This window comes from Hordeum vulgare, chromosome 3H (assembly GCF_904849725.1).
Source record: "Hordeum vulgare subsp. vulgare chromosome 3H, MorexV3_pseudomolecules_assembly, whole genome shotgun sequence".
NCBI lineage: Eukaryota > Viridiplantae > Streptophyta > Magnoliopsida > Poales > Poaceae > Hordeum > Hordeum vulgare.
In genome coordinates this window covers 41,829,394-41,842,229 of record NC_058520.1, presented here as the reverse complement: position 1 = coordinate 41,842,229, position 12,836 = coordinate 41,829,394, and positions in this window count along the sequence as shown.

Below are 12,836 nucleotides of genomic sequence, written 5' to 3'. Positions count from 1 at the left end.
TCAGCCCTAAAACCCCACTATATATAGGAGGGAGGGAGGGGAGGAGGCAGCCTCAAAACCTAAAGGTTAGGCCGAAATTGGAGGTGGAGGAGTCCTACTCCAATCCTACTTGGAGTAGGATTCCACCTTCCCACTTGGAAACTCTTTCCACCTTGTGTTTTTTCCTTCTCAAACCTTATGGGCCTTAGTGGGAACTTATTCCAGCCCACTAGGGGCTGGTTTATCTCTTCCCATAGCCCATGAGACCCCTTGGGGCATGACACCCCTCCTGATGGTCCCCGACACTCCTCCCGGCACTCCCAGTACACTACCGATGAGCCCGAAACTTTTCCGGTAATGCACGAAAACCTTCGGGTAACCAAATGAGGTCATACTATATATCAATCTTTGTTTCCGGACCATTCCGGAAACCCTCGTGACGTCTGTGATCTCATCCGGGACTCCGAACAACATTCGGTAACCAACCATATAACTCAAGTACGCATAAAACAACGCCGAACCTTAAGTGTGCAGACCCTGCGGGTTTGAGAACTATGTAGACATGACCCGAGAGACTCCTCGGTCAATATCCAATAGCGGGACCTGGATGCCCATATTGGATCCTACATATTCTACGAAGATCTTATCGTTTGAACCTCAGTGCCAAGGATTCATATAATCACGTATGTCATTCCCTTTGTCCTTCGGTATGTTACTTGCCTGAGATTCGATCGTCAGTATCCGCATACCTATTTCAATCTCGTTTACCGGCAAGTCTCTTTACTCGTTCCGTAATACAAGATCCTGCAACTTACACGAAGTCACATTGCTTGCAAGGCTTGTGTGTGATGTTGTATTACCGAGTGGGCCCCGAGATACCTCTCCGTCATACGGAGTGACAAATCCAGTCTTGATCCATACTAACTCAAGTAACAGCTTCGGAGATACCTGTAGAGCATCTTTATAGTCACCCAGTTACGTTGCGACGTTTGATACACACAAAGCATTCCTCCGGTGTTAGTGAGTTATATGATCTCATGGTCATAGGAACAAATACTTGACACGCAGAAAACAGTAGCAACAAAATGACACGATCAACATGCTACGTCTATTAGTTTGGGTCTAGTCCATCACATGATTCTCCTAATGATGTGATCCCGTTATCAAGTGACAACACTTGCCTATGGTCAGGAAACCTTGACCATCTTTGATCAACAAGCTAGTCAACTAGAGGCTTACTAGGGACAGTGTTTTGTCTATGTATCCACACATGCACTGTGTTTCCAATCAATACAATTATAGCATGGATAATAAACGATTATCATGAACAAAGAAATATAATAATAACTAATTTATTATTGCCTCTAGGGCATATTTCCAACACATCAGGCAAAATAGCATCTCTAGCATCATCAGGCAAAGCAGTATCATGCATAACATCTCTAGCAGTATCAAACACAGCATCTCTAGCAGTATCAGGCATAGCATCTCTAGCAGTATCAGGCATAGCACCTCTAGCAGTATCGGGCATAGTAGCATCATAAGCATCATCAAGCACAGGCGACATATCAAGATTTCTAGCAGGAGGTGATGTCGCAAACTTACTCATAACTGAAGGTGAATCAAGTGCAGAGCTAGATGGCAGTTCCTTACCTCCCCTCGTAGTTGAGGGCAAGACTTTGGTTTTTGGATCTTTCAGATTATTCATAGTGATCAGCAGATATAAATCCCAAGTGACTCAGAGAATATAGCTAACCTTCCCCGGCAACGGCGCCAGAAAAAAGCTGCTGCTAGCAGTCCCCGGCAACGACACTAGAAGACTGTTGTTGATGTGTTCCCGACTTGATGCCTTCGTGGCAACAGAGCCAGAACTGCTCCCAGTTGCTCAACAATTAGCAATTGTCTTGCAATGGCCCGCGAGCGTGTGGGTTCGCGGCAGTTTTCGAGGGTAGTGTATTCAACCCAAATTTGTTGGTTCGCCAGACGGGAACTGAAAGGATACTCTCAAGTATTAGCAGCTGAATGTGTCAGATTCAACCGCACCTGAAAGATTAGTATCTGCAAGCAAAGTATAAGTAGCAAAGTAGTATGATAGCAATGGTGCCAGAAACGATCTGATGACAAGGCAGACTATTCCTAACTGTTGTATCAATGGCGCCAGTAAGTTGTCCGTGGACGGGAAATATTCTTTCCCGTCAACGTCGAGCGAAAAAGTATTGTAGCAGGTAGCAGTAGTGTAACGAGTAACGGCAGTGGCAAGGAACATCAGTAGTGACAGCAGTAGCAAGTAGCAACAGTAGCAAGTAACAACAGTAGCAAGTAGCAACAGTAGTGACAGCAGTAGCAAGGCAAAACAAGTAACAACAGCAGTGGGACAAACTCGTAGGCAATGGGTCGGTGATTCATTTGGATGACATTCATCATGCAACAGTTATAACACGGAGAGATATGCGGCTGGCTCCCGTTCGTCAATGTGATGTAGGCATGCATTCCGTGTGTAGTCATACGTGCTTAGGGAAAAGAACTTGCATGGCATCTATTGTCCATCCCTCCCGTGGCAGTGGGGTCCAAAAGGATACTACAGGATATTAAGGTTCTCCTTTTAATAAAGGATCGGAACAACGCATTAGCACTTGGTGAACACATGAACTCCTCAAACTATGGTCATCACCGGGAGTGGTTCCGGTTATTGTCACTTCGGGGTTGCCAGGTGATAACACATAGTAGGTAACTACAACTTGCAAGATCGGATCTAAAACACACATATATTGGTGACAACATAATAATTTCAGATCTGAAATCATGGCACTCGGGCCCTAGTGACAAGCATTAAGCATGGCAAAGTAGTAGCAACATCAATCTTACAACACAGTGGATACTAGGGATCAATCCCCGTCAAAACTAACTCGATTACATGATAGATCTCATCCTACTCATCACCGCCCAGCGAGCCTACGAATAGATTACTCACGAATGATGAAGAGCTTCATGGAATTGGAGAGGGAAGTAGGTTGATGATGACGATGGCGACGATTTCCCCTTTCCGGAGCCCGAAACGGACTCCAGATCTGCCCTCCAGATGAAGAACATGATGTGGTGGCGCCTCCATATCGCAAACGCGATGAAATATTCTCTCTTGATTTTTTTCTGGACCAAAGTGAATTTATAGAGCTGGAGTTGGGGGCGGCAAACCCACGTGGGCCCGACAAGCTTGGTTGCCTCGGCCAGGGGGGGCGCGGCAACAGGTCTGGTGGCCCACTAGCCCATCTCCTCTGGTGGATCTTTGCGCAGGTATTTTTCATATTTTCCAGAAATATTCTCCGTAAATTTTCAATACGTCCCGAGAACTTCCATTTCTGCACAAAAACAACACCATGGCAATTCTGCTGAAAACAGCGTTAGTCCGGGTTAGTTCCATTCAAATCATGCAAATTAGAGTCCAAAACAAGGGAACAAGAGTTTGGAAAAGTAGATACGATGGAGACGTATCATATCCCAGGTGCCCCGTCTACTCACTCTTGGGAAAACTGCTTTGTGATGCAGGAGTTTCATCTTCACGCGTCCCAGGATCACCAAGGAGACAGCGAGGGAGTCCAGCAGGGTCAGTTTGGCCCGGCCGGGTCACGAGGAGTTTCATTCAGGACTTTCCTAACCCAGGGCCTCAGGGGCGAGGCGGCTCACATAATAATGGTGGACAATCATCGGTCCAAGGTAGTCAACAGTATAATGACCAAGGCGATTTCCAACAGCCAAACAACCAGGGCGTCTTTTAGAGTAACCCTAACCAGTTGAATGGTGGGCAATACCATGTCTTCACCACGGGCACCTGTAGAAGAGATAAGAAGGTAAAGCAAAGGGCCATCAACATGGCAGAGCTGGCGGTTACCAGATACTTAAATTGGTCTGAACAACCTGTCATGTGGAGTAGAGCTGATCACTCGCCTCAAATTGATAACCCTGGGGACTTGGCATTGGTAGTTGCGCCTGAGGTTGGTGGATACACGCCCTCTAAAGTCCTCATGGATGGAGGGAGTAATATCAACTTCTTATACTATTACACCTTCCGACGGATGAACTTTGACGAGAAGGACTTAATGCCCTCAACCACGGTTTTTCACAACATTGTTCCGGGCAAGTCGGCATACCCAGTTGGGCGGATCAAGTTGAATGTGGCTTTCGGTGATGAGTCCAATTACAGGAGTGAGTCATTGACGTTTGAGGTGGTCAAAATCAAAACTCCTTATTATGCTTTGTTTGAGCGGCCGGCTTATGCTCGTTTCATGGCCCGACCTTGTTATGTGTACCTCAAGCTTAAAATGTCGGGTCTCAAGGGCACCATCACAGTCAATGGGAACCGAAAGATAGCTCAGGAGTGTGAAGAAGGAGATGCTGCATATGCAGAGTCAGCGTGCGCTGCTGATGAATTGAAGTTCCACAAGGCCAATGTGGGTCCAGCTAACATGAGCCCGTTGAAAAAGCCAATGGTTGATTCTGAGCCGCCCCATAAGTTCAAATCGGCAAATGATACCAAACAGGTTGATTTCGTCCCTGGCGTCTCTTCCAAGCAGTTCACTATTGGGACTGGCTTGGATCCCAAATAGGAATGCGTGCTCATCGAATTCATCCATGAGAATCGGGACATCTTCGCATGGAAACCTTATGACATGCCAGATGTACCAAGAGAATTTTCTGAGCACCATCTCAATGTAGATCCCAAGATGAAGCCGGTTCATCGGTACGTTTGTCGTTTTATTGAGGCAAGGCGCAAGACAATTGGAGAGGAAGTGGCCTGGCTTCTGGCCGCCAGGTTCATCATCGAAGTTTTTCACCCTGAGTGGTTGGCTAACCCGGTTTTGGTTCTCAAGAAGAACAACACTTTTTGCATGTGCATTGACTACACAAACCTCAACAAAGCTTGTCCGAAAGATCCTTTTTTCCCTTCCCCGTATCGATCAAATCATTGACTCTACGACGGGTTGTGAGCGGTTGTGCTTTCTGGATGCGTATTATGGTTATCATCAGATCAAAATGGACAAGGAAGATCAGGAGATGATGGCCTTTATCACCTCCTTTGGTGCTTTTTGCTACGTCTCGGTGCCTTTTGGACTTAAGAGCGCGGGGCGACTTATCAGCGTTGCATTCAAAATTGTTTGCACAGTCAGATTGGACGTAACGTCCATGCTTATGTCGATGACATCGTGGTAAAATCACAGAAGAAGGAAACACTTCTGGGTGACCTCAAGGAGACGTTTGACAACCTCCGGGTGTATCAGATGAAGCTTAACCAAACCAAGTGCATGTTTGGGGTTCCTGCGGGCAAATTGCTGAGGTTCCTGGTATTCGAGCATGGCATAGAAGCTAACCCAGACAAGATCAGAGTGATAACTTTGCTTGGGAAGCCGGCTAACATTAATCAGGTCCAGCGTATGGCGGGTCATATCGCGGCATTGAGTCGTTTCATAAGTCGCCTCGGGGAGAAAGCTATTCCTCTTTATCAGTTTCTCAAGAAAACATATCACTTTGTATGGACTGATGCGGCCAATGAGGCATTCGAGGCCCTCAAGAAGCAACTTGCTAAGCCGTTGGTGCTAGCAGCTCCGGCTGACAAAGAGCCAATGCTCTTGTACATTGCCGCTAATTCTAAGGCGGTGAGTGTGGCGGTGGTTGTTGAACGCAAAGAAGAAGGCAAAGAATATCATGTTCAACGACCGGTGTATTTCGTCAGTGAGGTACTGACCCTGTCCAAGCAGCGGTATCCACATTGGCAGAAGTTGGTCTTTGGGATTTTCATGGCAAGCCGGAAGTTGAAGCACTACTTCTTGGAGCACCCAATCACTATGGTCAGTTTTGCGCCAATAGGGGATATTATACAGAACCGGGAAGCCATTGGGCGGATTGCCAAGTGCACAATAGAGCTTGGTCCTCATCATGTGAAGCATATGCCCCGCACGACCATCAAGTCTGAGGCTCTGGTAGACTTCGTCAACGATTGGACTGAGTTACAGATTCCGGAAGATAGGCCGGATAACACATATTGGACTATCCATTTTGATGGCTCTAGGCAGTTGGAAGGCTCAGGCGCTGGAGTGGTGTTATCATCCCCAAGAGGAGACAAGTTTTTCTATGTTTTGCGGCTCATGTTTCCTTGCACAAACAATGCAACTGAGTACGAAGCTTTGCTTCATGGGCTCAGGATGGCTAAGGAAATGAACCTAAGCCGAGTCAGGTGCTTGGCGACTCTGATTTAGTGTCTCAGCAAGTATGAGGAACCTGGGACTCTAAGGATCCATTGATGGCGGATTATAGGTGTGCGGTAACCGAGGTGGCGGGTTATTTCCATGGATATTAGGTTGATCATATCGGTCATCGACAGAACGAGGCGGTTGATGCTCTGTCCCGACTCGGATCACAACATAAGCCGGTTCCCCCCAATGTGTTCTTGGATGTCCTATATAACCCTTATGTAAAGTTGCTTTCTGAAGAATACATAGTGGTTCCTGACCCAGAGTCACAGTTGGTGGCGGCTCTCCGGGCAACTCCTAACTGGACGATACCCTACATAAATTATCTAGCTCGAGGCGAGTTGCAAGCTGATGAAGTTTTTGCTAGGCAAATCGTGCGGTGGTGCAAGTCCATGGTTATACACAAAGGCGAGTTGCACAAATGAAGCACTTGTGGGGTTTTCCAGTGTTGTGTCTCGCCGGAAGAAGGGCGAGATATTCTCAACGAGATACATGGGGGCGACTCTGGACACCACGCTGGGTCATGATATTTGGTGTCGAAAGCTTTTCGCCATGGTTTCTACTGGTTGAGGCCTCATGCTCATGCAAAGGACATAGTGCGTCGATGTGAGGGATGTCAGAAGTTTGGATGTCACACGCATGTGCTGGCTCAGGAATTGTGCATGATCCCATTTACATGGCCTTTTACAGTTTGGGGGCTTGACATGGTCGGCCCGTTTAAAAAGTCTTGTGACAAAAAGACCCATCTGCTCGTGGCAGTTGATAAGTTTACCAAGTGGGTTGAGGTAGAATCGGTCAGCAATTGTGAAGCAGAGACGACGGTCAAATTCCCTAGGAAGCTAATTTTCCATTTTGGTTATCCCTGTAGCATCATTACTGATAATGGTACTAATTTGTCTAAGGGGGCAATGAAGGAGTTCTATCAATGAGAGCACATCCGGCTTGATGTATCCTAAGTAGCTCATCCAGAGTCTAATGGTCAAGCTGAGCGGGCTAACCAGGAAATATTGCGTGGGATTAAGCCCCGGCTCATGGTTCCTCTGTAGCGCACTTTGGGTTATTGGGTCGAAGAACTTCCTTTTGCACTTTGGAGTATCAGAACAACACCAAACAGATCTACTCGTTACACTCCTTTTTTCCTTGTCTATGGGGCAGAGGCGGTTCTCCCAAGTGATACAAGGCATGATTCTCCCAGAGTCTTCACATACATCGAAGCTAATAATGACCAAGCACGTCAGGATTCTTTGGATGCTCTCGAGGAGGAGCATGATTTTTCTATAGCATGATCGACAATCTACCAACAAGACCCGCGTCGTTACCACAGTCGACGCGTCAAAAGCCGGGTCTTCCAGGAGGGCGACTTGGTGCTTCGACTGATTCAAGACCATACGGGTATGCGCAAGATTTCACCTTCATGGGAGGGACCTTTCATGGTCAACAGAAACCTCTGCAACGGCTTGTATTATTTAATTGATCTACATCGTGACAAGCCAACCACGGAGGAAGAGACAACCCGCCCGTGGAACATTGTTCATCTGCGACCCTATTACACTTAGATCCATTGGCTCCTTATCCATGTACATACTTAGGTAATTGTGTACTCTTTACATTACATCAATAAATCCGACACCCATGAAATTCGGGGTCTTTGCCGTTTCAGCCTATATTTGAGCATGAGTCTTTATTGATTAAAATAAGCCGCCCAAGAGGATGAGTCGCCACCAAGAAGGCTATCCAAACATGGACGTTATTAGTATCAAAGAGAGTTAGTAGCCCTGATGTGATCGCTCAAACATGGATACTAGTAAAGCCAAAGAGGACCAAGTGCCATGATGCACGGTTCAAACATAGGCGCCTATGTATGATCATGAACGATAAAAACCGGCTTACTTGGGGGCTACTAGTCCCCAGGTCATTTAGCAGTAATAGCATTGTCTTCTACTATCTGATATGTTTCCATCGTATCTACTTTTCCAAACTCTTTTGCCCTTGTTTTGGACTCTAATTTGCATGATTTGAATGGAACTAAGCCGAACTAACGCTGTTTTCAGCAGAATTGCCATGGTGTTGTTTTTGCGCAGAAATAAAAGTTCTCGGAATGACCTGGAAATTTACGAGGATTTTTTCCGGAATATATAAAAAATACTGGTGCAAGAATCAACCGGAGACGTGGAGCGAGGAGCCCACAAGCCCAGGAGGTGCGAGCCCCCCTTGGTCGCGCCTGGCAGGCTTGTGGTGCCCTCGGGGCTCCGCCGCCTCCAACTCCAGCTCTATTTAGTCCTTTTCGCCCAGAAAAAAATCAAGGAGAAGAGTTCATCGCGTTTTACGATACGGAGCCGCCGCCACCACATGTTCTTCCTTTGGAGGGCAGATCCGGAGTCCGTTCTAGGCTCTGGAGAGGGGGAATTGATGCCTTTGTCATTGCCAACCATCCTTCATCGCCAATTCCATGATGCTCTTCATCTTTCGTGAGTAATCTCATCGTAGGCTTGCTGGACGGTGATGGGTTGGATGAGATCTATTATGTAATCGAGTTAGTTTGGTTGGGGATTGATCCCTAGTATCCACTATGTTTTGAGATTGATGTTGCTACTACTTTGCTATGCTTAATGCTTGTCACTAGGGCCCGAGTGCCATGATTTCAGATCTGAACCTATTATGTTTTCATCAATATATGTGTGTTCTCGATCCTATCTTGCAAGTTGTAGTCACCTACTATGTGTTATGACCCGGCAACCCCGGAGTGACAATAGCCGGAACCACTCCCGGAGATGACCATAGTATGAGGAGTTCATGTATTCACTAAGTGCTAATGCTTTGTTCCGGTTCTCTATTAAAAGGAGAACCTTAATATCTCGTAGTTTCCATTAGGACCCCTGCCACGAGAGGGATGGACAATAGATGTCATGCAAGTTATTTTCATAAGCACGTATGACTATATACGGAATGCATGCCTACATTACATTGACGAACTGGAGCTAGTTACATATCTCCCCATGTTATAACTGTTGCATGATGAATGTCATCCGACATAATTATCCATCACCGATCCAATGCCTACGAGTCTTTTCCTACTGGTCCTTGCTACTTTACTTTGCCGCTACTGCTGTCACTGCTGTTACTGTTACCGCTACTGCTGTCACTACTGCTACTGTTACCGTTGCTACTGTTGCTATCACACTACTTTGCTACTGAAACTTTGCTGCAGATACTACGTCTTTCAGGTGTGGTTGAATTGACAACTCAACTGCTAATACTCGAGAATATTCTTTTGCTTCCCCTTGTGTTGAATCAACAAATTTGGGTTGAATACTCTACCCTCGAAAACTATTGCGACCCCCTATACTTGTGGGTTATCAAGACTATTTCCTGGCACCGTTGCCGGGTAGGCCTAGCTCTATTCTCTGAGTCACTTGGGATTTATGTCTGTTGATCACTATGAGGAATCCGAAAGATCCAAAAACTAAAGTCTCTCCCTCAACTACGAGGACAGGTAAGGAATTGCCATCTAGCTCTGCATTTGATTCACCTTTAGTTATGAGTAAGTTTGCGACACCACCACCTACTAGAAATTTTGATGTGTCGCCTGTGCTTGATGATGCTACTTCTGCTATCCATGATGCTTGTGATGATGCTTTGCTTGATACTGCTTTGCCACTAGGTGTATTCCTTGATGCACAAATTGCTAGAGTTGCTGCTGAATGTGATGATACTTCTGAAACTGCTGAAATTATTGAAGTAGAACCTGCTGTTTCACCTATTAGAACTAGCCCTCCTAGATATGAATTGCTTGATATACCTGAGGGTTATGTTATGGAGGGAGAGGTAGCTGAGGACTTTCTTGCTTGTAAGGATAGCTATGATCTTGAGAAATTACTGCGCAAGTGAAAAGAAAAATCTCTGAACGCTAGGATGAAATACGACCCTATGTTTGCTACTTCGCCTATCTTTGTGACCGATAAGGATTATGAATTCTCTGTCGATCCTGAGTTAATCACTTTGGTCGAATATGATCCTTTTCATGGTTATGAGTCTGAAACGGTTGTAGCACATCTTACTAAGCTGCACGATATAGCCACCCTATTCACGAGTGAGGAAAAGATCCACCACTGCAATATCCTTAAGATGTTTCCTTTCTTGCTAAAGGATGATGCTAAGACTTGGTTCACTTCTCTTGCTCCTGGTTGTGTGCGTAGTCCCTAGGATATGATCTACTACTTCTCTGAGAAATATTTTCCTGCCCATAAGAAACAAGCTGCATTGCAGGATATATATAACTTTGTGCAAGTTGAAGAAGAGAGTCTCCCACAAGCTTGGGGGAGGCTTGTCCAGTTGCTGAATGCTTTGCCTGATCACCCTCTTGAGAAAAATGAAATAATTGATTTCTTCTATAATGGACTAACCGATGCTTCTAGGGACCACCTAGATAGTTGTGCTGGTTGTGTTTTCAGGGAACGAACTACGGAACAAGCTGAGATTCTATTGAATAATATCTTGTGCAATGAGAATGCTTGGACTATTCCCGAACCACCTCCGAAGCCAACTCCTAATAAAAGAGGTATCCTATTCCTGAGTCCTGAAGATATGCAAGAAGCTAAGAAATCTATGCGAGAGAAAGGCATTAAATCTAAAGATGTTAAGAATCTACCACCTATCGAAGAGATCCATGGTCTTGATAACCCAACATAGGTAGTAGAGGTAAATTCTCTTTGTAGATTCAATGAGAGTGATATTCCTTTTGATAAACCTGCTAGCTTATGCTTAGATGAATTTGATAACTTTGTTGCCAAACAACAAAGTTTCAATGATTATGTTAGCAGACAATTGGAACAGAATGCTTGTATGTTTAGTCATTTAAGTGCTTGTGTGGATAGAAATGTCAATGATCTTAAGCTTTTGAGTAAACATGCCTCTATGGCCACTACTCAGGTAGAACAAGTACTTAAGGCTCAAAATGACTTGCTCAATGAGTTGAATGACAATTCTGTTAGAGTCGTCACTAGAGGTGGTATAATGACCGAGGAACCTTTGTTTCCCGAGGGTCATCCTAAGAGAATTGAACAAGATTCTCAAGGAGTTAGCACTGATGCATCTAGTCATCCTAGTGATAGGAAGAAAAAGAAAGATGATAGGGACTTGCATGCTAGCAAACCTGCTGCTGTTACACCTGAGAATCCAAATGATATCTCTGTTTCTGATGCCGAAACACAATCTGGTGATGAACATGAGCCTAATGATAATATCGATAGTGATGTTCATGATGATGCTCAACCTAGCAATGGTAAGGATGTGGATATTGAACCAGTTGATCTTGATAACCCACAACCTAAGAATAGGAGATATGATAAGAATGACTTCATTGCTAGGAAGCATGGTAAAGAAAGGGAACCATGGGTTCAGAAACTCATGCCCTTTCCTCCCAAACCATCCAAGAAAAAGGATGATGAGGATTTTGAGTGATTTGTTGAAATGATTAGACCTGTCTTTCTGCAAATGCGTTTGACAGATATGCTCAAAATGTCTCCTTATGCTAAGTACATGAAGGATATTGTGACTAATAAGAGGAGGATACCTGAGGTTGAGATTTCCACCATGCTCGCTAATTACTCCTTCAAGAGTGGAACTCCTAAGAAACTAGGTGATCCCGAAGTGCCCACTATACCTTGCTCCATTAAAGGAAACTACGTTAGAACTGCTTTATGCGATCTTGGAGCCGGTGTTAGTGTTATGCCTCTCTCTCTTTATCGTAGACTTGAATTGGATAAGTTGACACCCACTGAAATCTCCCTGCAAATGGCTGACAAATCAACTGCTTTCCCTATCGGCATTTGCGAGGATGTGCCTGTTGTGGTTGCTAGCTTACTATCTTAACATACTTTGTTATTCTGGATATTCCCGAGGATGATGCCATGAAGGTCATCCTTGGAAGACCCTTTTTAAACACATCAGGGGCTGTTATTGATTGGAACAAAGGCAATGTCACATTCCATGTCAATGGTAATGAGCATACGGTGCACTTTCGGAAGAAACAATATCGAGTACATTGCATCAATGCTATTGAAAAAACTTCATCGATTCTTATTGGGAGCTTTGAATGCCCTATACCTACTGTCAAGATGAAGTACGGTTTACTTGTTGGGGATATGCACATCCCCATTGAGGTAACCTAGTGACTATTCGAAAATTCTCCGGTTTTATGCGATTCGAAAAATGTTTGTCAAGCAGACTTGATCAACCTCATTGACGGATTTCTTTTGATGACCATGAGATGGATGAATCTAGGAGTCACAACCCTCTATTCCAAACTTTTATTTTCTGTTGCTTAGAAGGAAAATGATAAATTTAGCTTTAGTTTTTCCTGTTTTCTGCTTTTTGCATCCCTTAGAAACGTGTCCCGAAAATAGAAGTTCTTCAAATGCCCTGAAAATCAAGTATGTTTTTTTGGAATTTTTGAAAAATTCTGAGATCGAGATCTTGTCAGGGGGATGCACCAGTGGGGCACAAGCCCAGGAGGCGCGGGCATCCCCTGGCCGCGCCTACCAGGCTTGTGCGCCCCACGTGGCCCCCTCAACTTATTTTAGCTCCCATCTCCTTCTCCTACCTCCATAAAAAATC